The 23492-nt window shown below is 52.1% G+C and overlaps 1 protein-coding gene across 1 annotated transcript in view; it reads right to left on the reverse strand.

Moving 5' to 3' along the window:
- XRN2 (5'-3' exoribonuclease 2) overlaps positions 1-23492 on the reverse strand; it is a 372302-nt gene that overhangs the window by 45784 nt on the left and 303026 nt on the right. The window lies entirely within an intron of this gene.

Raw genomic sequence — 23492 nt, forward strand, 5'->3', positions numbered from 1 at the left:
CCATTTCATTGGAACACGGCACCCTCCTCCCCTTCCATCAAAGCAAATACTATCAAAAATAAACAACAAACAGCAGGGCGCCTATAGTTGCACCCGTTCATTCAAGTACCCTGTCAGGAGATATGAGCCTGAAAGGGTTATGCAGGACAGGGAAAATCCGATAGAAATCGCCAAAAATAAATTATGCTTTAAGACAGCTTACCTACTTCCCAGCTCAATAGAAGACACCTAAACTAATTCATGGTCATGAAAAAGGGAGAAGCAAGATAATTTTAAGCTGCTAAATTACAAGAAAACTTCAGGGCGGGCAGAGTGCGTGATTCGGAAAAGCAACAAGGAGTCATTCAAGAAAATATCTTGCAGGAGTTGACTTGTTGAAATGTCTGCAGGCTTGACCACCTTAAGTGACAGTGTCGGGAAACCCTAACGGTTTGAATTCTATCTGAGGAACGAGAACAGGGCTACATGGTAGGTTAGAACTACTTTTCACAGTTGGGATTTACCTTAATCGTAGCCAGCTTTTTGGTGGCGGCTGCCCGATTAAATAAAACAAGACTTACCCAGACAAATACACATTCTGGTTGACACTTTGTCAACCTTATTCTGGGGCACCGCATTGAGATCATTGGGACATGGAGGCGCCTGTTTTTTTCTGGACTTTTCCTCATAGTGAATCTGTTTTGTATTCCAATTTTTAAAAAAACAATAACAAAAAACCTCTTAAGGAATCATTTTAGGAACTGCAACAAGTGTATAATTTGTTTAGTTGCCAATTTTTTAATCTTTTTGTATAGTTTTTATCTTTAAAAATGTATTGTGTATTGCTTTTATGGTTTTAATCAACCGAATAAAGATATTTGACTGACTGTGTGAAGACCCTGTTTAAAATATACAAATGGATCTACAGGGCCAGGTTCTGACCCAACAGTCGGCCAATGGTCACCTTATTGTGAGCTCTCTTGCACCTTTGTGCTTTGTGTTAATTTCAGGTTCCCTCATAGTGGTTTGCCCACTCTCTTCGCAAACTCAATCCAGGGACACAGTGGAGATGGTTGACCTGGGCTGTCAATCAGTACCTTCCTCTCAATCCGTTCCGCTGCACCCATTTCTTGTTCCCTTCCCTCCACAGCTGCCATCTTAAGGTGGAGAGAGTATATGGAAGACCGAGTGCACCCAACCCCCTTCGCTACCGATGGTACTAGAACCAAGTACTACAAGATGGCTTAGCAGCAAAAGAAATACCGCAATCTGCAGTTAAGTGAAGGTTGTCCATGTTTGAAATGTTTGGTAATACAGCTACTGGGCCTAGTTCGGACCAAACAGTATACTTCCAGTATGTTCTCCTGGCAGTGTGCTGTCTTGCAGCTCAGTACATGGACTTTTTAACTGCATGCGTGCGGCGGCTTTTTTCGCGCTGTGCAGCTTTTTTTTATAAAGGCGCGTTACATGAGCATGCGAGCGGCGCAGCTCATGACGAGCTCCGCTCGTCATGAGCATGGAAGGGGTTAAATATCAGGTTTTCACTTTACTACTGCCTCTACTCTCCTTGCAACCTCACTGGAGGTCATGGAACAGCTGACTGCCTGACTTAGTTATGTGAAGTTAAACCACCCCACTGCTTAATCTGAGTAACTGCTGAGAGGCTAACACTGGAGACACTAACGATCTATTTCTGTTTGCACTGGAAAGGAACTGGGAAAGGCCTGTCTGACCTTCACCTCACCCAGGTCAACACCTACATCCATTCTCCTTCAATTCACTTAAATTACATTTATCACAAGCACCAAATACCTTCTTTAATGATTCCAGAGGTCAGTCTTGGGTGGAATAAGATCATTTACCAAAGCTATCTGTGTCCAGTACATGCCTCAGATGCTCCTCCATGGCTCTTGGGTGCATCTCAAGGAGTTTCACTGATTGCTGCGTTTCACCAACACATCTGAAGGTTATTTCTCAAGTAATCCTGGATGGACTCGGCATTTTACCCTATCTTACTGCAATCAGTTAATTTTGGAAGAACTAACCCTCCCTCACTCCTGGGGTGGGCACCAACGTGCACTTACTTTAAGGAAGCAAATACTGAAATGTGTGCCTATGATAAAGGACTGAAAGTAATTTGTAGGAGCAGAGCATTAGGTATTGTGTTCTTGAGTAGTGATTTCCTATATTTGTCAAATTTACACATGTTGTGAAGCTTAATTTATTTACATGTATCACCTCAGGACAAGCTACCTGTGTGAGAAGCACAAGTTACTTACCTTCGGTAACGATATATCTGTAAGAAACAGTAGTTCGTATTAGATTCGTTACCTTAGAATATCCCCAGGCGTCAGGCTGGATCCGGAAAGTTTTGCGTAGCAGTACCCCTGCGCGTCGGTAGGAGTCGTCCGCGGCTCCGCGTCAGTTGGCGCCGTGATGACGGAGTACTTAGAAGCCGCCCTCGCGTGCGGACGTCAATTCTTATACACAGCTTTTCCGTGCCAGAAACGCAGAGCCATGATAAAAACCAACACTGGTGCCATGAAACTAGGGCCCTAAAAGGGATGAACCTTAACCCTAGATATCGGTTTGCAGAACGGGGAGGATGGGTGAGGCAGTAAGGAATCTAATACTAACTACTGTTTCTTACAGATATATCGTTACCGAAGGTAAGTAACTTGTGCATCTGAAAGAAACAGGTTAGTATTAGATTCCTTACCTTAGAATAGATACCCTAGCAATACCAACCCCGGAGGTGGGTCTGCGAACCAATTATCACACCAGAAAGTCCTGGAGAACGGAACGGCCGAAAAAGCAATCTCTCCGGACTTGGCTGTCCAGGCAGTAGTGTCTTGCGAACGTGTGCAGCAAGGCCCATGTAGCTGCCTGACAGATGACCTGTAAGGAGACTCCCCGGCCCAGGCCGAAGTAGCCGCCGTGGCCAGAGTGGAATGGGCCCTCAGGCCCACAGGAGGCTCCTTTTTAGCCAAAGAATAGCATGCTTTGATGCACAACACGACCCACCGAGAGATGGTCCGTTTGTGCACCGCCTGTCCCTTCTTAGCACCCACGTAACCAACAAAGAATTGGTGATCCACCCGGAACTGGCGTGTGCGATCAAGGTAGAAGGAGAGCGCATGTTTTGGGTCCAGACGGTGGAGCCTCTCTTGCTCTTTCGAGGGATGCGGAGGCGGAAAGAAGGTGGGCAAGGTGATGGCCTGCCCGATGTGGAAGGCTGTGACTACCTTGGGCAGGAAAGAGGCACGCGTTCCCAACACAACCTTGTCCGGATGGACAGAAAGGAGGCTTAGAGGAAAGAGCTTGGAGCTCACTCACTCTCCTGGCAGAGGTGATGGCAACAAGGAAAGCAGTCTTAAGAGTAAGAAGACGAAGAGGGCAATTGTGAAGTGGCTCAAAAGGAGCGCACATCAAATAAGTAAGAACAAGGTTCAAGTCCCACTGAGGCATCACGAAAGGAACAGGAGGAAACATGAGTGATGCCCTTCAAGAACCGATTTACAACAGGGGACTTGAAAAGAGAGGGCTGATCAGGTAGCCTTAAAAAGGCAGAAATGGCAGAGAGGTAGCCCTTGATAGTGCCCAGAGCAGAGCCCTGCTGGGCAATAGAAAGAGGAGAACCTCAGAAAGAGGGGCAGAGTGGATCCACGGCCTTTGCTGTGCACCATTCCACAAATTTGTTCCACCTGCAGGCGTAAACAGATTTTGTGGAGCGACGCCTGGCTGCCAGAAACACATCAGACTTCAGGAGGCAAGTCAAATGGCCTCAACTGTCGCCGCTCAATCTCCACGCATGGAGGTGGAGACTGGACAGGTTCAGGTAGAGGACCGTCCCCTGCTGCTGCGACAGAAGGTCCTCCGCAAGAGGCAGACGCATCGGGGGATCGACTGACATGCTGAGTAGCTCGGGATGCCAGTATCTTCGTGCCCAGTCTGGAGCCACAAGGATGACTTGGGCCCGGTCGCGCCTGATCTTCAGCACTCTGGGCAGAAGTGGTATAGGCAGAAAGGCGTACGACAGACCGCAGCTCCACTCGCGACGAAAAGCGTCTCCGAGCGAGTGCCGCCTTGGAAATTCCAACGCGCAGAACCGATGACATTGCGCGTTCTCTTCTGTGGCGAATAGATCTAACCAAGGCTCTCCCCACTGCTTAAAGAGGCCTTGCGCCACGTCAGAGTTCAGACGCCATTCGTGATCCATCATGCACCGAAAGCGGAGTTTGTCCGCCCTGGCGTTCAGAGAACTTGCCAGGTGTTGAACCACCAGGGTCACGCCATGATGTTCCAGCCATTGCCAGAGATGAAGAGCCTCCTGGCATATGGTCCACAACCCCACCCCGCCCCGTTTGTTGCAGTACCACATGGCGGTGGTGTTATCCATTTACACCTGCACTGCACTCCCCCGGACAGAGGGGAGGAATGCTTTCAGCGCAAGACGGATCGCCTGCAGCTCCAGACGGTTGACGTGGAGCTGGGACTCCGCCGGAGACCAGAGGCCTCTGATCTCCGCCTCCCATGTGGCCCCACCTGCCCAGGAGGGACGCGTCAGTTATAACTACGTGCTCCGGCTGGGGAAGGGAGAGGGATCTGCCGCTGACCCAATCGCGGTCCGTGAGCCACCACTGCAAATGACTTGCAGTGCCCTCCGAGTTCAAGACATGGTCAGACAAGTTGCCCTGATGCTGGGCCCACTGAAACTTCAGGTCCCACTGCAGAGCCCGCATCCGCCACCTGGCGTGATGCACCAGAAGGATGCAGGAGGCCATCAGCCCCTGAAGCCGCAGCGTCAACCTGACCGAAACTCGGGATAAAGGCTGAAAGATCAGAATCAGAGCCTGAATATCCCAAACCCGCTGTTCGGGAGGATTAACACGAAACTGCGCAGAGTCCAGAACCGCTCCGATGAACAGGAGCTTCTGAGAGGGGCACAGGTGTGACTTCGGCACATTGATGGAGGTGGCAGACGACTGTCTGGGGCCAGCCCGCCTTCAACAACCAGTCGTCGAGATAGGGGAAGACTGACACCTCTAATCTGCGCAGATGAGCTGCGACCACTGGCATCACTTTCGTGAACACCCGAGGGGCGCTGGTAAGGACGAAGGGGAGCAGGGTAAACTTAAAGTGCTCGTGGCCTACCGTGAACCGCAGGTAGCGCCGGTGGGCCGGCAGGACTGGGATGTGGAAATATGGGTCCTGCAGCTAAGACCTGAGCCAAAATCAGCATCTTGAACTTCTCCTTCCGGAGGAAGTCGTTGACGTTCACGGTCCAAGCTAGGGCGTAGGCCCCCTTGGCCCTTCTTGGGAACCAGAAAGTAGTGGGAATAGCAACCACACCCTACTTCTGGCCCAGGAACGCGCTTGATGGCCCCCTTGGCCAAGAGGGCTGAAACTTCCTCCTGTAGAAGATTTAAGTGATCCCAGACATGCGGTGGTATTGCGGTGGCATGGCTGGAGGGGTTGCCTCGAAGGGGAGGGAGTAGCCCCTTCGGACAATTTGCAGCACCCACCTGTCCGATGTGATGGTGCGCCAGTGGAGGAGGTGATGGCGAACCCTGCCCCCCACTAGCATCAAATGGGACTGAAAGCTCAGACTAGGAGGGCTTTGAGGCGGATGCTGCAGGGGTGGATGTGGACTGGCCTAGCCACTGTCCCCGGCCACCGCGGTTACCACGCCTGCCGCCACGCTGGATGTTAGTCTGCGGCCGTGGCTGGCAGGACGTGTGGGTCGCCCCTTCCTTGGCCACGAAAGGAGCGAAAGGCAGACTGCTGCTGACGCGGGGCAGACATGCCCAAGGACTTGGCCGTAGCCCTGGAGTCCTTGAAGCGTTCAAGTGCATGATCTGCCTTGCCACCAAAGAGGTGGCTGCCATCAAACGGCATGTCCATGAGGGTGCTCTGGACATCAGCCGAAAAGTTGGCGGACCCCAACCAGGCGTGGCGGCGAACCGCCACCGTCGTTGACATCGCCCTGCCCAGTGAGTCTGTGGTATCCAGCCCACATCGAATAGAATACCGTGCTGCGTCTCGTCCCTCTGCGAGGGCTTGAGCGAGCTTTGCCCGGGCCCCTTCCGGGCACTCTGGCAGCAACCGTATCCCACAGAGAGTGGGTGTTACGGCCCAAGAGGCACGCGGTGTTGACAGACCGCATTCCGCAGCTAAAGGACGAGAACAGTTTCTTACCAAACTGTTCGTACCTCTTGGATTCGCAATCTGGGGGAGCAGTCGGGAAGGCATGTTGGGAAGTGGAGGCCTGGATAACCAGGCTCTCGGGGGAGGGCAGGAGGACAGGAATGAATATGCTACTTACCTGTATGCATCTATTCTTGGCATGTAGGGCTGCTGACATTCATATCTATAGCATAGATCGCCGCCTAGTGTTGGGTCCGGATGATTGCACATTGTTGTCCTGGAAGAGTCTTCGAAGTATCACGAGGTAGGTGGCTCCTCCCCTGGACTACAGTGCGCATGGGCATAGACTCCATCCTCAGATTGTTTTTAGCCATTGTGGCAAAGATGGAGCGTAATAGTATAAGCGATGACCATGCCTAAGAGTAAATGCAAGAAAGTCTGCAGCCGCTACAGGCGCCGGGGAGGAGGGCGGGCGATATGAATGTCAGCAGCCCTACATGCCAAGAACAGATGCATACTGGTAAGTAGCATATTCAGTTCGAGGCATGTGGGCTGCTGAATTCATATCTATAGCATAGAACACATAGCAGTCCCTCCATTAACGGCGGCCGCCTGTGCCAGCTGCAGAAGTCTGAAAAAGTATTTTAAGAACAGCCTGTCCTACAGCTGCCTGCTGTTTGGAGTGCACATCTACACAGTAATGTTTAGTAAATGTATGTGGTTTAGACCATGTGGCTGCTCTACAAATATCTTCCAAAGGAATATTACCCAGGAACGCCACGGAGGCCCCCAACTTGCGGGTGGAGTGGGCTCTGGGGGGGACCGTTAAAGTGCGCTTAGCCTTGTGATAGCAAATCTGAATACACTTAACGATCCACCTGGCTATCCCTGCTTTGGAAATGGGGTTGCCTTTGTGCTGGGCTGGAAGGCAACAAAGAGCTGTTGTGTCTTTCTAAAGTCCTTGGCTATATCAATGTAGTACATCAACGCTCTTTTGACATCAAGAGTGTGGAGCATTCGTTCAGCTACTGTCTCAGGGTTGTGAAAGAATGCGGGCAGTTCGATGGTTTGATTGACATGAAACTGCGAAACCACCTTAGGAAGGAATTTAGGGTTAGTGGTCAGCACCACCCTGTTGGAATGAATTTGAATAAATGGCTCTTGTACAGTGAGTGCCTGTAGCTCACTAGAACGCCGTAGAGATGTAATGGCAATGAGAAAAGCCACTTTCCATGTTAAGAACTGAATCTCACAGGAATGTAGAGGCTCAAAAGGTGGGCCAATCAACCTGGTGAGGACCACGTTGAGGTTCCACACAGGAGCTGGCGGGGTCCTGGGAGGGATGACCCGCTTCAGCCCTTCTAGGAAGGCTTTAATGGCAGGCACCCTGAAAACAGAGAGATGCTGCCTGTTCTGGAGATAATCCGCTATTGCGGATAAGTGTATCCGAATGGAAGCATATGCTAGATTGCATTTGTAAAGATGTAACAAATAGCAGATTATATTAGGAATGGATGCATCTAGCGGGTTGATGTGTTCTGTACAGTAAATGACAAACCGTTTCCATTTCGCTGCATAGCAAGCTCTGGTAGTGGGCTTTCTTGCCTCTCGGATGATGTCCATGCATTCAGTAGGCAAATCAAGGTAGCCAAATTCTAAGACCTCAGGAGCCAGATCGCCAGATTGAGCTGCTGCGGATCTGGATGCTGAATGACGCCATGGTTCGGAGTCAAGAGCCTGGGTATGAGGTGCAGCCTTTCATGCGGTACCACGGAGAGTTCTAGAAACGTGGTGTACCATGTTTGGCGTGCCCACGTTGGAGCAACCAGGATGAGTGTCATAGAGTGTTGCTTTAGCTTTCTTGCCACCAGCGGTATGAGAGGTGCTGGGGGAAAGCGTACGCAAATCTGCCTGACCAGTTCATCCATATCGCATTGCCCTGCGACTGTGGGTGAGTGAACCTGGCGGCAAAGCTTTGGCATTTTGCGTTTTCCCTTGTGGCAAACAGGTCTATCTCTGGATGACCCCACTGCTGGAAGTACAGGCGGAGTACTGATGGATGTAACTCCCACTCGTGCATCTGGTGGCTGTACCTGCTGAGCAGATCCGCCATCTGATTGTCCTTGCCCGCGAGGTGTTCCGCCATGAGGAAGATGTTCCTCTGAATGGCCCACTTCCACATGCTCTGAGCCAGATGAGACAACTGTGGAGAGTGTGTACCTCCCTGCTTTTGGATGTAGTACATGGCCGTCATGTTGTCCGTCCGGATCAACACGACTTTGTTGCCCAGATGTACTTTGAAGGACTTGAGTGCCATGAAGATTGCCATCAGTTCTAGGTAGTTGATGTGCATCTTCTTTTGTTGCGTCGTCCATAGTCCCTGCACAGTGTAATGGAGCACATGAGCTCCCCATCCCTGGAGAGATGCGTCCGTTGTTAGGATAATCTGTGGCACAGGCTCCTGGAACGGTCGGCCCTTGCAAAGGTTGTGTGGAGTCCACCAATGCAGAGAGTAGTATGTCCGACCGGTCACCAACACTAGGTCGTTCAACTGTCCTTGAGCCTGAGTCCACTGATGTGCCAAGCATTCTTGGAGCGGACGCATATGCAACCTTGCGTGCGGGACTATGAAGAAGCAGGAGGCCATCATGCCTATCAACTACATGAACACTCTCGCTGGAATTGAGTGTTGCGGTCTGAACCTTTGGATTAGCGACTGGATGTTGTCGATCCTCACTGAATTTGGCTGAGCCGTGGCTGCCAGAGTATCTATCGTTGCGCCCAGATACTGCCGCACATGGGCTGGCTGAAGGTGTGACTTCGGATAGTTCAGTGAGAAGCCCAGACCGTGAAGAAGATGAATGGTATGGGACATGTTGGCGGCGCACTGCTGGGCTGACTTTGCCTGAACCAGCCAGTCGTCCAGATAAGGATAGACATGGACGTTTTGTCTCCTGAGGTGCGCCGCCAATGTCGCCAGACATTTCGTGAAGACTCTGGGGGCTGTGGTCACCCCGAAAGGAAGGACCTTGAATTGGTAATGCCGATTCTGAATGGTGAACCTGAGGTATTTCCTGTGGGATGGATGGAGAGGGATGTGAAAGTAGGCATCCTTGAGATCCAAGGTTGCGAGGAAGTCTCCCTGATTGAGCAATGGAAGAACCTGCTGCAGTGTTAGCATGTGGAAGTGTTCTGAGAGAATGTACTGGTTTAAGGGCCTTAGGTCCAGAATAGGTCTGAGGGACCCGTCCTTCTTTGGGATTAAGAAGTACAGGGAATACACCCCTGTGCCTTCTTCCTCCACTGGCACAAGCTCTATTGCGCCTTTTTGCAGCATGACAAGAACCTCCTGCTGCAATAAGTGCAAATGCTCTGCTGACATAGGACGGTGTTTTGGTGGTATGTTGGGTGGAGTGGATGTTAGCTCCAAACAATAGCCGAACTGGATAAGTTTCCTGACCCACCTGTCTGGGGTGGCGGAGTGAGCTAAAGAACGGTGATGGATTAAACCCAGATCAGTTGACTGGGGGTGAGTGTTTGTATTGTCAACGCTCCGTCCATCACCACCTTTGGTTTTTCTTTGTTCGCCCTAAGTTGGCAGGGTATGCTCAGACGTGTGTCCCTGGCTCACTTTGCCACTGGAGTCAAGCAAGCCCGGCTGAAGACGGCTGTAATGCCAGAAACCGGTCCTGGGAAGCTAGATTCCGGTCCAGGGAAGACATGGCTTGGCAGTTCGGGCTGGACTGTTCCCATGAGGCACAGGGTCAGACTGATTTGCATATGGCCATGTCTGAACTGGGGTGGCGGAGTGAGCTAAAGAACGGTGATGGATTAAACCCAGATCAGTTGACTGGGGGTGAGTGTTTGTATTGTCAACGCTCTGTCCATCACCACCTTTGGTTTTTCTTTCCAGACTGGCAGGAACTGCTGGAGTCTCCCCCCCCCCCCCCCCCCCCCGACAGGTGTGGAATGGTCGGGGGGCAGTGACAGGGCGTCACTGTTTGTTGGAGGCGGAGGAACGGGAGTAGTTGTTGCCCCTGCCTCTGCCCTTGGTGCTGTTGCCCCGGTAACCTCCTCTACTGTGCTTGGTGTAAGAGGATTGCGCCCCACCTTTATTGAACTGTGTTTGCTGGGACATCTGGCCTCTGGTAACACCTCTAGCGCCTGAGCGACGAAAAGTGCTCCCCCGAAACTGCTGGGACTGGAGTGCCCCCATGGACTTGCCAGTCTCGGTATCTTTTTTATTTTTTCCAGGGTGGTATCCACCTCAGGACCAAATAATCTGTCAGGGTTAACCGGCTGGTTAAGGATGGTAGTTTGTATCTCCGGCTTAAACCCGGAGATCCTAAGCCATGCTTGACGTCTTAGCATCACACTGGTGTTAATCGCCCTGGCAGCAGTGTCCGCAACGTCTAGTGCACATTTGATGGAAGCGTTGGAGATGAGCTTCCCTTCCTGGATAAGCATCTCCCCTGCCTCCTTATATTGATCAGGTAGATGCTGCAACAGGGTCTCTAGTGTGTCGTAGTTCGCCCTGTCGTATCTAGCCAAGAGTGCCTGCGTGTTAGAGATACGGCAGATATTGGCCGCCTGAGCTGCTACTCTCTTTCCTGATGCCTCCAACACTTTGGATTCTTTGTCTGGGGGAGGAGCATCGCCGGTGGTCTGCGAATTCGCCCTCTTGCGGGCATTAGAAACCACCAAAGAGTCCAATGGCAACTGGCCCTTGATGTAGGTAGGATCGCCAGGTGCTGGTCTGTATTTTTTCTCAATCCTAGGGTTGACTACCCTTGACCGTGTGGGTTCCTTGAAAATGTCCGCAGCATGCTTAAGGACCCCCTTCAGCATTGGAAGAGTCTTTACCGTCTTCTCAGCAGTTGAGAAAGTGTCAAAGAGGAAGTCAACATCCACAGGGTCAGCATGCATTTCCACGTCGTGGTTTTTAGCTGCCCTCTCAATCAAGGCATTAAATGCCGCAGAATCCTTAGTGGGAGAGGTCTTGACGGTGTACACCTGAGGGTCATGGACGGTGTGCTGATCCCCTTGGTCCCCTGCCTCCACCCATGAGTCCTGTTATTCATCAGGCTCCGTGTTGGCAGGAAAATTGTATTCTTCATCCTGCTCCCCTGCATCCTCTCCATCAGAGTAAGTGGGTGAGGGTGTTGCAATCCTTGTAGTCTGAGGAATTATTGGTTCGACCAAGACCTGGGATTCTGGAGCAGGCCTTTTGCGCTTCATAGGAATAGTATATGACTATAAAGGCTGCGATGCGTGATTTTCCTTTTGTAAAGCATGAGCTTTCCGGTGTCGGCATCGATGAAATGCTCAGACTGCTCCTGTAGTAAGGGTGGTCGATGCTTCAAACTCCCGGCCGGGTGAGTCGGCTTCGATACCACAGAGTCCTTGGGCACTGACCGTGGTGCGAAGGCCTTCGGCGCCACCTTCGGCAGCAACTTGAAGAGTAGCGGCGCCGAAGTCTTTGGCGTCGGGACAGCTTGCATCGGGGTGGAAGGCGTCTTCGGTTCCAACGCTGAAGCCTTGTCCCTAAGACGCTTGAGGGAGTCCGAGACCTGCTTCGTGAAGGAAGCGGATGGTTTCGTCGACCCGACAGTTGACCTCGGTCCACCCCCAGGGGAGGACCAGAGTGTTGATGACTTCGGCTTGTCTGATCGAGGCGTAGGAGCATCCTTCTTAGGGGCGCTACGATCTCTGTCGGTGGCCGTCGACTGCTTCGGATCGGCGGCCTTGACCACTGGCGTTGGGGTCCCAGTCTTCGGCTCGACGCCCTTGCCTGACTTCTGCTCGACGGTCTTTTTGGACTTCGGCTCGACGGCCTTGCTTGACTCAGAGTCGGCGGCCTTTTTTGTTTTCGGCTCGACGACCTTGCCGGATGCAGAGTCGACGGCCTGTTTTGTTTTCGGCTCGACGACCTTGACCACTTTCGGCATCTTGACCGGGTCGATGGCTTTCTTCAGCTTCGATTGCCCCGACACCTCGGAAGACTATGGCGTCTATGGGGGAGCAGACTTCTTCGGTTTCGATGGCGCCTCGACCATCTTTGTTTTTAGTCGACACCGATGGTTTCAGTTTCGGTTTCGACAATGGCGGCTCCGCCGAAGTGTCCGTAGCCGGGCCGGAAGGCGGGGCCGTGGATGTTGGTATAAGGTCTTGGGTAAGGCCATGAGGCGATCCCTCGACCTGAGCCTTTGTAATTGTTCGAACGGGGCATAGCTCTTCCTCTGAGCTATCTTCCATGGCCCCATAGGCCTCATAGTCGTCTACCTCGTCGACTACTTTTACGTCTTGGCCTTCGACATCCGCTTCGTAGTCGTATTCGATGTCCACCGTTGGAGGTGAAATCTGCATCCGAACTTGTTGTCCGTCTGCTTCTTCGTCGTCGAAGATGTCCACCGGTGCCGGGGCCGAGCGCCGGGCCTCGAGGCGCACCACGCGCCGAAGCCGAATCGTCGTCTTCGAACGAAACCTGGAACAGGCCATACAGCTGGCTTCGGCGTGGTCCGGCGACAGGCACTTGTTGCACACTGGATGGACGTCAATGTGTGGATACTTCGATCCACACACGGGACATTCCTTGAACGGACTCCGTTCCATGCCGTCGAAAGTCTTGCTGCGTCGACTGGGCCTCGATCACCGAGGAGTCGCACGACTCCCTGGATATCCGACTCGAACTGAGTCTGAAGTGAACCGGGGACCGAACGCAAACAATACCGACGGTTCGAAAAAGGCCTTTTGGCCTCTAAAAAAGTTTGTTGATTCCGACTGGAGATAACAAAATTACATCCGAACCCAATGGCGGAAAAAAACAATCTGAGGATGGAGTCGATGCCCGTGCGCACTGTAGTCCAGGGGAGGAGCCACCTATCTCGTGATACTTCGAAGACTCTTCCAGGACAACAATGTGCAATCATCCGGACCCAACACTAGGCGGCGATCTATGCTATAGATATGAATTCAGCAGCCCACATGCCTCGAACACTAGGGTCGCCCGGAGCTGGGCGGTGGCGCCTGGCGACGTGCCCATCTACAGGAGGGCCTGAAGCGGTCTAAGGACCTCAGTGAGGATATTAGGACTCACAGTAGCGACGGGGAGAGTAAGCGCCAAGGCCTTGGCTGCCCACGTCAGCACCACAATACAAGCAGCCCCCTACTCCGTAGCCACGGTAGGAGAGGAGACAAAACCAGTGTCAGAGTGTCCTCAGACCCCTCACAAACCTCCTCGTCCTCCATCTCCTGAAATTCATGGTCAAAGGATGGAGCCGGATCAAAGAAGAAAAGTTCTTCGCCTAGCGCCGAATGCGGCGTCGAGCAACGCCGGTCCCACGCCAGATCCGGACCGTGGGAAGGATAGGAGACAACGCCCGGGACGGCGTCGGGGACGACTCCCTGGGGGTCGGCGCTGGCAGAGGGGTCGTGAGGTCGACCAGCGGCGACCAGGATCCAGTGGGGTCTTGCGGCGTTGTGACCGAGGTCGCCGACTGGGCCGAAGCACCCGGCGGCGCCGGGGCCGCCGGCCCGCCAAGGCCCCCAGTTGGGTCTGTGGGGCCCAAAGGTGTGCAGACAGCCCTCGACGGAGGGAAGTGAGTCCTCATTGCCACGAGGAAGTCCTGGCATTGCATTAAGCCCAGGGACCGGCAGGTGTGGGGCTGGCTGCGACGCCTGTGGCTCCTGCGGAGCAGCGTGGGCGGTGTCGCCAAACCCCCGGCCGCATTGCGCGAGCGTCGGTGGGAGTCAGAAGAGCAGTGTTGCTGCTTTGACTTCTTATGCCTCTTAGCGGAGGACTTTGAGCCAGACGAGTGGTGTCGACCCGACAAGCTGTGATGACTCCGGCCCCGCGACCGGTCCCTCGACCTCCTCCTGGACCTCGAAAGGCGCGGGGCCAACTGCAGGAGCTCGAGGCACTTAAGGGACCGCTCCCGCCTAGCCTTCGACATCAAGGCCCAGCCGTCGGGGCACAACTTGTCATCGTGGTCGAACCCCAAACAATGTAGGCACCGGCGATGGGGGGGTCGGTAACAGACATCAGTCGGTCGCAGTCGGCGCAAGGGCTGAACCCGGTCATCCCAACCGGCACCGATTGAGTCGTTCGACTCGAAAAATAGATCAAAAAGATCGAAAAAGTTTAGTCAAGAAATGACTAAGGGTACCACTTTTTCCAGATCGGCGCTTGCTGGCGCGGAAAAAAGAAGAACTGACGTCAGCGCGCGAGGGCGGCGTCTAAGTACTGAGACGGCACCAACGACTGACGCGAAGCCACGGATGACGCCTACCGACACGCAGGGGTACTGCTACGCAAAACTTTCCGGATCCAGTCTGACGCCTGGGGATATTCTAAGGTAAGGAATCGAGCACAAACCAGTTTTTCAGATAGTGCAATCTCTCTTCCATGGTATGCCCCCACTTTTTGCTGATTTACTTTGACTGAGTGTGCTCGGAGGTTGTGCCAATCAGGTGCCCAGGGCCTGTGTTCCTTCCCTAAAACTATTGAAGCTAAAACCCAATTGGCATCTCTGGCCACATGTCAGTCCCTGGTAAATGGTACCGGGTGCTTTGTTATGTTATATGTTATATACGGTTTTATAACGCGCTCCGATAGTCAAGACTGTCCTGGCGCGGGGAAGAAACCGGATCAGAGTGGGAAAGGAGTCTGCTATTCATGAACTTGAAATAGGTGAGTTTTAGGCAGTTTTTTAAAATTGGTCAGATTGGGAGCGTGTCTAAGAGCATCTGGCAGGGCGTTCCACATTTGAGCTCCCTTTACCGTTAGAGATTGTCCACCCAGGCGGACTCTTCTGAATCTGGGGACGACCACCTGCTTTCTGGAGGTAGATCGCAACTGACGGGTCGGGAGGTAGAGAGTGAATCTTTTGGCTAGATAGGGAGGGCACGGACCATTGAGGGCTTTATAGACGATGACCAAAGATTTAAAACGCACTCTTTGTGCCACAGGAAGCCAGTGAAGCTCCTTCAGCTGTTTGCGAACGCGGAGTCTCCTGGGGATGTTGAAAATGAGTCTCACCGTGGCATTTTGGACTACTTGTAACTTTCTGATCATATACTCAGGAGCCCCTATATAAAGGGCGTTGGCGTAGTCCAAACGGGAGAGAACCAGAGCTCTGGCTACCGTTTCTTTGGCCGTTTGTGGGAGGAGGGGAAAGAATTTGCGCAAAGTAGTCAGGGTTCCAAAACACATCCCTGCCAAGCGCGAGATCTGGTCGTGGAAGCCCAAGTCGGCTCCGAACCATATACCCAGGTTCTTGGCTATCCCACTCTCTCCCGTTGGGCATGTCGATTCGCTGGGCCAAATAGACTCCTTAAAGTCAGTAGGGAATTGGCCGTAAAGCAGAATTTCAGTTTTTTCCTCGTTGCATTTGAGGCATGATTTGGCTAGCCAGGCAAATACGGAGGATAGGCATTGGCGTACTCCTGAGGTGCACAAATTCTCTTTTTTCCAGGTGAAGAGAAGCTGGGTGTCGTCGTCATAGGCCATTATCTTAGCACCCCAGCTCTCAGCCAGCCGGATCAGAGGAGTTAAATAAATATTAAATAAAAGGGGACTTAAGGTCGACCCCTGGGGTACTCCAGTTTGTACCCTTCTACTGGAGGAGTGATAAGGGGGTAGCCAAATCTGAAGGGAACGGTCAGATAGGAAAGACCCAATCCAATCTAAAACCGAGCCTGAGATGCCAATGTCCTCCAGTCTAGCTAAGAGCTGGAGGTGGGGCACCGTGTCGAACGCGGCAGAGAGGTTCAAAAGAATAAGGGCCGCTCTGCCGCCTCCGTCAAGGCATTCCCTAATGGCCTCAGCCATTTCCACCAATGCAGTTTCTGTACTGAAAGCGGTGTGGAACCCTGATTGGGCTGGATGAAGAGCTTCAGAGGATTCCACGAATCTCTCAAGTTGCCGGAATGCCGCCTTCTCACAAACTTTGGCAAGGGCTGGTAGGAGTGATATGGGTCTGTAGTTGGAGGTGATCGATGGATCTGCGGAGGTTTTTTTTAACAGAGGGAGAAGTTTGGCTTGTTTCCACATGGTGGGCACAGTTCCTGAAGTTAGGGATTCATTAACCAGGGTGGTGACCATGGGGCTAATTACTTCAGCTATTCCATTCAGGACCCTTGCAGGGCAAGGATCTATGGGTGATCCTGACTTTAGAGTTTTTAATATGGCCATAACATCTACACTTTCAACCTGAGTGAATTTGGTCATTTGTGTTTTTACCCTTGACATTAGGGAAAGTGGAGGAGAAAGTTTGGCAATTTAAAGCTAGATCCGTTTGCGAGGCAAGTGGTTGGTCAGGGTTATTCAGACTGTCTTGAATTTTTCGAATTTTCTCGATGAAAAAAGTGGAAAGTTGTTCGCACCAGTCTGTAGAAGGCATAATTGCCGTTTTCTCTGCTACCGGGGCAGTAAAGCTTTTAACTATGGAGAAAATTTCTCGACTGTTTTTGGCTTTCTGAATTCTAGACGCATAGAATTCCCCTTTAGCTGTTTTAATCGCTGCATAGTAACTTTTTGGGGCTGAACGAAGCTCCGTTTTAGCAGTGGGACAATAGTTCTTTCTCCATACTCGCTCTAGCGCCTTACATCCTGTTTTTAAAATTTTTAATTGTACATTATACCAAGGGGAGGTAGGGGCAATCCTATTGTTGTTTTTACCTTTGTTTTTTGGTAGTGACTCAATGGAGGAGTCTATCCAGGATGAGAAGTTGTCTACAGCTTCATCCAAGTTTTGTGCTTTCATAGGGGTGGAGTGGGTGAGGGCCTCCACTAGATCAGGAATATTAATTCTTCTAGGGCGTTCCTCAGTCTTTGGTGTGGGTAGTACACGAGTTTTGTTGATGCACCAGGAGAAGTGAACCGGAAAGTGGTCTGACCATGAAATGGGGTATGGTGGCTCGGTAGAAATGTTAAAGTTGGAGTAAACCAGATCTAAACAGTGCCCCCCTTCATGAGTGACAGATTGCACCTGATGAACCAGCTGAGCCAAACTGCAGATTTCTTTCAGCTCTTTAACTCCGGGAGCTGAGCTCGTGTCCATATGTATATTAAAATCTCCCAACATTAGGAAGTGTGGGAATCATCTGAGTGTACGTTGGATAGTGATCTCCTCCAGGGATTTGATAAAATTGCCTAGAGGGCCCTGAGGGCGGTAGATAAATAGTCCCCCCAGCGTGAATTGCGGGGATAAAGCTAGGGAAAATTCCATAGCTTCTCCATCCTCAATCCTTCCTGTGCATTCTGTCCTCAGAGTCCATTTCTCCTTATAGATCACGGCCAAGCCTCCTCCCCTGCCTTTATTACGGTCCAGTCTGGAGATCTTAAACGCCCTGGGGACAGCCAGCTCAACTACTGGGGCACAGCTCTTATTCAGCCATGTCTCCGTAATGAATAGGATGTCAAGGTTTTTATCAATGATGAATTCATATACTTCCTCTGAGTGTTTGGGTAAGGAGCGTGCATTGATAAGGGCAGCCTGAATAGGTGGGTCATCCGCTATGGTAGGCTGGGGGAAGGAGGGATTAAGGGGGCTAAATTTAAAGAAGCAGTTAGGACACATTCGTGAGATGGAGTCAGAGACATCCCAGTGGGCACCATTACATAAGAGGTTATGACTCAAAGCTCTCAGTTCGTCTGAGTTGTAAGTGATGGGGGGAGTGGTCCCCTGCAGTGTTGGATTAGCAGGGTTCCTGGCCCTGGGCACTGCCGGGGCGCGGACGGACGCAGACGGGCTTGCCTTGGGCGCGCCTTCGGCGCGCAAACGGCGCTCCCGCTGCGCTCGTCCGCTGCGCTTCCTACCTAGGCACATAAGAGAAAAAAAAGGGGGTGTGTGGCCTCAAGGGGGCGTGGTTAGCGAGCACGCCGGCGATGGCGGCCGCTAAACAATTACCGCTGCAGCGTTTAGTCGGCTGCGTGGTGAATGGGCAGTGGAGTTACCCAGAAGAGGTCAAGTAGGCTTTCAGATTTTTCTTAAAAAACAAGTCACAATGCAATAAACACACAATTTTTCAAATCAATAATAGCGTACCACCAGATCCCGGCTTCCGCCTCAGGACTGGGAACCAGTTTCTGAGGTTGCCCGTATATCAGCGCCTTTTATCAGGGCGGGGGCGTGGCCTCAAGGGGGCGTGGTTAGCGAGCACGCCGGCGATGGCGGCCGCTAAACAAACAATTACCGCTGCAGCGTTTAGTCGGCTGCGTGGTGAATGGGCAGTGGAGTTACCCAGAAGAGGTCAGGTAGGCTTTCAGATTTTTCTTAAAAAACAAGTCACAATGCAATAAACACAATTTTTTAAATCAATAATAGCGTACCACCAGATCCCGGCTTCCGCCTCAGGACTGGGAATCCTTGTGACCAGAGAAGACCCCTAAGGGCTGCAGCACTTATTGTGCCACCCATCGGGGCCCTGCACCCTGACACCCACACTGCCTTTGCAGATTGAGTGTTCTGGTGCAGCACTAAACAAAGAGTCGACATGGCACACATCCCTGTGTTCCATGCACACAAACCCACTGCCCTGGCATACATCAGTCACCCCTCTAGCTGGATGCCCTGTGCCAATGGTGTGGGCACAGGTGCATGAGCCCTGTGCCCCTGCAGTACCTAGGGCCATTCCTGGGCACTGAAAGTGCAGTGATGCCATTAAGAGTATATGGTGCGGTCTTGTGGTTGGGTCCGGATTCGTAGTCTTTTCTTTGTGTTTTTTTTTTTTTTTCTCTTTGCCCAGGTGGGCGTCGGCGTCACACCCCCTTTGGGTGTATTTCCGGTGACGTCGGCATGCTTCCTGCGGAAGCTCCCACTCTTGGGCGCCATCTTCGGGTTCTTTTTTTTCCGTGTTTCTTTCGTTTCCGAAGTAATGGCAATGTTCTTCTTAGTTTGTATTTACCGCTTTGTACTTTCAAAGTCTATTCTTTAGTTAACCACCTCTTCTCTCTCCAGCCTCATCTTTCTGGCGGAGGTGGGTGGGTTCGCTAGTGAATCCAGAAAGATCTTCAAGCTGCAAAACTACACCGACAGGTAAGAAAACTATTCGTTTTGCAGCGTGAATCTTTCTGGATTCACTATGCTGTGCATAGATTTTGTAGCGGTTTCTCATCTCTGTGGCGGCTGGGTGGAAGATGAGCGTTGGGTGTTGAATATGTGCTGTAGCACCTTCTGTCCCACTTGAGCTTCCTTGTTCATTTGTATGTCCACACAGTAGTGCTTCGTGAACGTGTGCACCGAAGCCCATGTTGCCGCCAGGCATATGTCCTCTATGGGTGTGTTAGCCAGGAAGGCTATTGTAGCGCCCTTCTTCCTGGTGGAGTGGGCACGTGTCCCCTCAGCCAGTTCCTGTCCTGCCCGTTTGTGGCAGAGTTGGATTGTTTGTGCGATCCATCGTGCAATGGTCCTTTTGGTTACTGCTTTGCCCATGAAGCTGTTTGCGAAGGACACAAAAAACTGTTTCGTTTTCCTGTGCCCCTTTGTCCTTTCAATGTAGTGCATGACTGCCCTTCTGGCGTCCAGGGTGTGCAGAGCTCTCTCTGCGCTGGTTGTGGGTTTTTGGAAAAAACTCGGTATCTGTATAGACTGGTTCATGTGAAAATTGGATACCACCTTCGGCATGAAGTGTGGGTCAGTCCTCATCACAACTCTATCGTTGTGTATTTGTATGTATGGTTCTTGTAGCGTCAGCGCTTGAAGCTCGCTTACTCTGCGTAAGGACGTTATCGCAACCAGGAAGGCTGTTTTCATAGTTAGCATCTTTAGGGAGGCCTTGTGAAGTGGTTCAAAGGGCTCTTTCATGAGTTCCGTTAGGACTGTGTTCAAGTTCCATGCAGGTGGCGGCACCCGCTTGGGTGGCGCGATCCTTTTCGCTCCTTCTAGGAATCTCTTCACCACCTGTGATGTGAAGAAGCTCCTGCACGTTTCTCCCCTTGTGTAGGCTACTATCGCTGCCAAGTGAACTCTTAACGAGGATGAGCTAAGGTTCTTCTCCAGTAAGTGCGTCAGGTACCTTAGCACTGTGGAGTCCCTCTTCATCTTATTGTGGAGTCTTTCCTGTCTGCACCATATTGTGAATCTTTTCCATTTCGCAACGTAGCACTTTCGAGTGCTGGGCCTTCATGCCTCCCGAAGTACCCTCAGGGTGCTTTCTGGTAGTCTCAAATGTGCGAACTCTATGTCCTCAGGAGCCACGCTACTAGGCTCATGCTCTCTGGCTCTGGATGCAGTACCTCTCCGTTCTGCATGGACAGTAGATCTTTCCTCCTGCTGAATCTGTGGGGTGCACACTGTGTCATCTCCATGATCTGCGAGTACCAGGTCTGCCTCGCCCACTGCGGTGCGACCAGTATCAGTGTCATGTTGCTCGCTCTGCACTTGCTCAGTACTCTGTGCATCAGTGGTATCGGGGGAAAGGCGTAGGCAAATGTCCTTGACCAATCTATCCATAGGGCATTCCCCAGTGTCCCCTCCTCGGGCTGCCTGGATGCGAAGTTTTGGCATTTTGCATTCTGGCGTGTGGCAAACAGGTCCACCGATGGTGTCCCCCACCTGTCGAACAGGTATCTTGTCTCCTGAGCATTGAGCTCCCACTCGTGGGATGCCGATGTCTGCCTGCTGAGCCAATCGGCTTGTATGTTGTCCTTCCCTGGTAGGTGTATGGCTAGCAGGTCTATCTTGAGAGGGATGGCCCATCTCCATATCTCCTGCGCCAGCGTTGAAAGCGGTGCGGACTGTGTGCCCCCCTGCTTGTTGATGTAGAACATCGCAGTGGTGTTGTCTGTTTGTATCAATACCTTGTGCTTGTACAGTCTTGTTTGAAAGGCCTTCAGTGCAAGGAAGATTGTCTTCAATTCTAAGTAATTGATGTGCTTTGTGGCATCCGTCGGTGTCCACAGTCCCCTCACCTTGAGCTCCTCCATGTGAGCGCCCCATCCCTTCAGGGATGCGTCTGTGGTGATGGTCACTGTTGGCGTTGGGGGCGTTAGAGGCTTTCCCCTTGCTATGTTCTCCATGGTCCACCATGTCATCTCCTTCTGCACTGCGTGCGTTACAACCACTAGATCCTCCCAACTGCCTGTAGCTTGTGACCATTGCTCCTGTAGCCATTCTTGAATGGGTCTCATGTGGAGTCGTACATTCGGTACCAGGTGGATGCATGATGCCATCATCCCCATGATCTTGCTCGCCGTCCTCACTGTCCGAGCTTGTCCCTTCCGGTAGAGGCGAGTTTCCTTCACCAGCGCCCTCGCCCTCTTCTCGCTGGGGAACACCTTGCCCTGTAAGGTGTTGATCTGTGCTCCCAGGAAGATCTTCACTTGTTCCGGCTCCATTGATGATTTCTTCCAATGGATGGAGAACCCCAGGTTTATGAGCGTGCTGGTCACTGTATGTGCGTGCAGCTTGCATTTCTGGTATGAGTTTGCTTTCACCAGCCAGTCGTCCAGGTAAGGGTATACATGTATTCCCTGCCTTCTTAGGTGCGCTGCGACTGCTGCGAGGCACTTTGTGAAAACTCTTGGTGCCGATTTTAGACCGAAGGCCAGTGTCGTGAACTGGTAGTGGCTTTCTCCGACGGTGAACCTGAGCATGTGCTTGTGCTTCCTGTTCATTGGGATGTGCAGGTATGCGTCTTTGAGGTCTATAGTGACCATGAAGTCCCCGGTCTGCAACTGTGGGAGCACCTCTTGCAGGGAGGTCATTTTGAATTTTTGCGTTCTTATGAATTTGTTCACGAACCGTAAATCGAGAATGGGCCTCATTGTCTCGTCTACTTTTGGTACCAGGAAGTATGTTGAGTATACTCCTGTGTTTCTTTCCTTGAAGGGTACCCTTTCTATGGCCTGCTTCCGCAGGAGTTCTTTTGCTTCTTCCTGAAGGCACTGCAGCTGCTTGCTTGCTAGCGGCTTTCTTCTTGGTTTTCTGCTTGTTGGCCTCGCCTCCAACTCTATGCAGTATCCGAATTGGATAATGTTGAGGATCCATTTGTCTGATGTGATTCCTCTCCACTCCTGGAGGTGGAATCTTAATCTTCCTCCCACTGGTGTCCTGTGGTCGTAGGTGTCTAGTTTGTCTTGACCCATCTGTACGTGCTGCCCCCTGGGATCTTTTTTGTGGGTGGGCACACGGATTTTTTTGAAGTCACTTGGAGGTGGGCTGCTGGCCCCCTCTCCTATTTTGTCCCCGTCCATTTCTCCCTCGAAAGGACTGGCCTCTTTGTTGGTACTGCCAGGGCTGTTTCTGATGGCCCTGCTGACCCTGCGAGTCTGCCTGGTGCGTTTGCTGGAAAGCCTGGTGTGATGTACCTGGCTGGTTTCCGCCTCTTCCGCCGGGCCTCCGTGACGGGGTGCCCCTCTTGTTCCCTCTGAACTGCAATGCTCCCATGGATCTTGCTGTTTCGTTATCCTTCTTAAGTTGGCTGAGTTGCTCATCAACTGTTTGTCCGAAAAGCGTACTGCCGTTGAACGGTGTGTTCAGGATGCTGTGTTGCACCTCCGGTTTGAAACCGGATATCCTGAGCCAGGCGTGTCTCCTTTCCGTGACGCCCATCATCATGAGCCTGCTGGCGGTGTCTGCCCCATCCAGGGCCGTCTTAAGGCAAGAATTTGCAGCATTCTTCCCCTCTTCAATTAGCTTTTCGGCTTTCTGCTTGGCATCCTGGGGCAAGTCCTTCACCAACTGCCCCAGTCCCTCCATGATTTGGTACATGTGTCTGTTTACCAGGGCGTTGGAATTAGCCATGCGCCAGTGGGTCGCGGCATTCCGTTCGATCCTTCTGCCCACCAGATCCATCCTTTTGCTCTCTTTATCCGGTGGCGGGCCCGAGGTAGTGGGTACGTTAGCCCTCCTCCTTGCTGTGGCCGTGATAATGGAGTCTGCGGAGACCGTGCCCTGAATGTAGGCCGGGTCCTTTGTGGCATGCTTGTACTTCTTCTCAGTTCTGGGAGTTACTGCCTTGCATGTTGCGGGCTCCCTGAAAGCTTCCTTCCCCTGAGCCAAGACGCTCTCGAGCATCGGGAGGAACTGGCTCCTCGTTTGTGTTGGGAGCAATGTTTCCAGAAGGAAGTCTGCTTTCTGCTTCTCTTCGTCGAGCTTGAGCTTGAAAGCTGCTGCGGCAGATTGTATCACCGCGTTGTAGGCCCCGATGTCGTCCGGCGGCGAGGGCCTCGAGGGGTAGGTGTCGACCACCTCCTCCGGGCTGTCGGTGTCGACATCGATGTAATCTACCTCCTGAAGGTCATAGGGCGCCGACTCTGTGTCTGTCCTGCCCTCATCTTCCTCCCCATAGCTGTAGCTCTCGTGGGGATTCTCGTACTCCTCCTGGTCGTCGAACACCTCGACGTCCTGGTCTTGCTCGGTGAC

This window comes from Lissotriton helveticus, chromosome 6, assembly GCF_964261635.1.
Source record: "Lissotriton helveticus chromosome 6, aLisHel1.1, whole genome shotgun sequence".
NCBI lineage: Eukaryota > Metazoa > Chordata > Amphibia > Caudata > Salamandridae > Lissotriton > Lissotriton helveticus.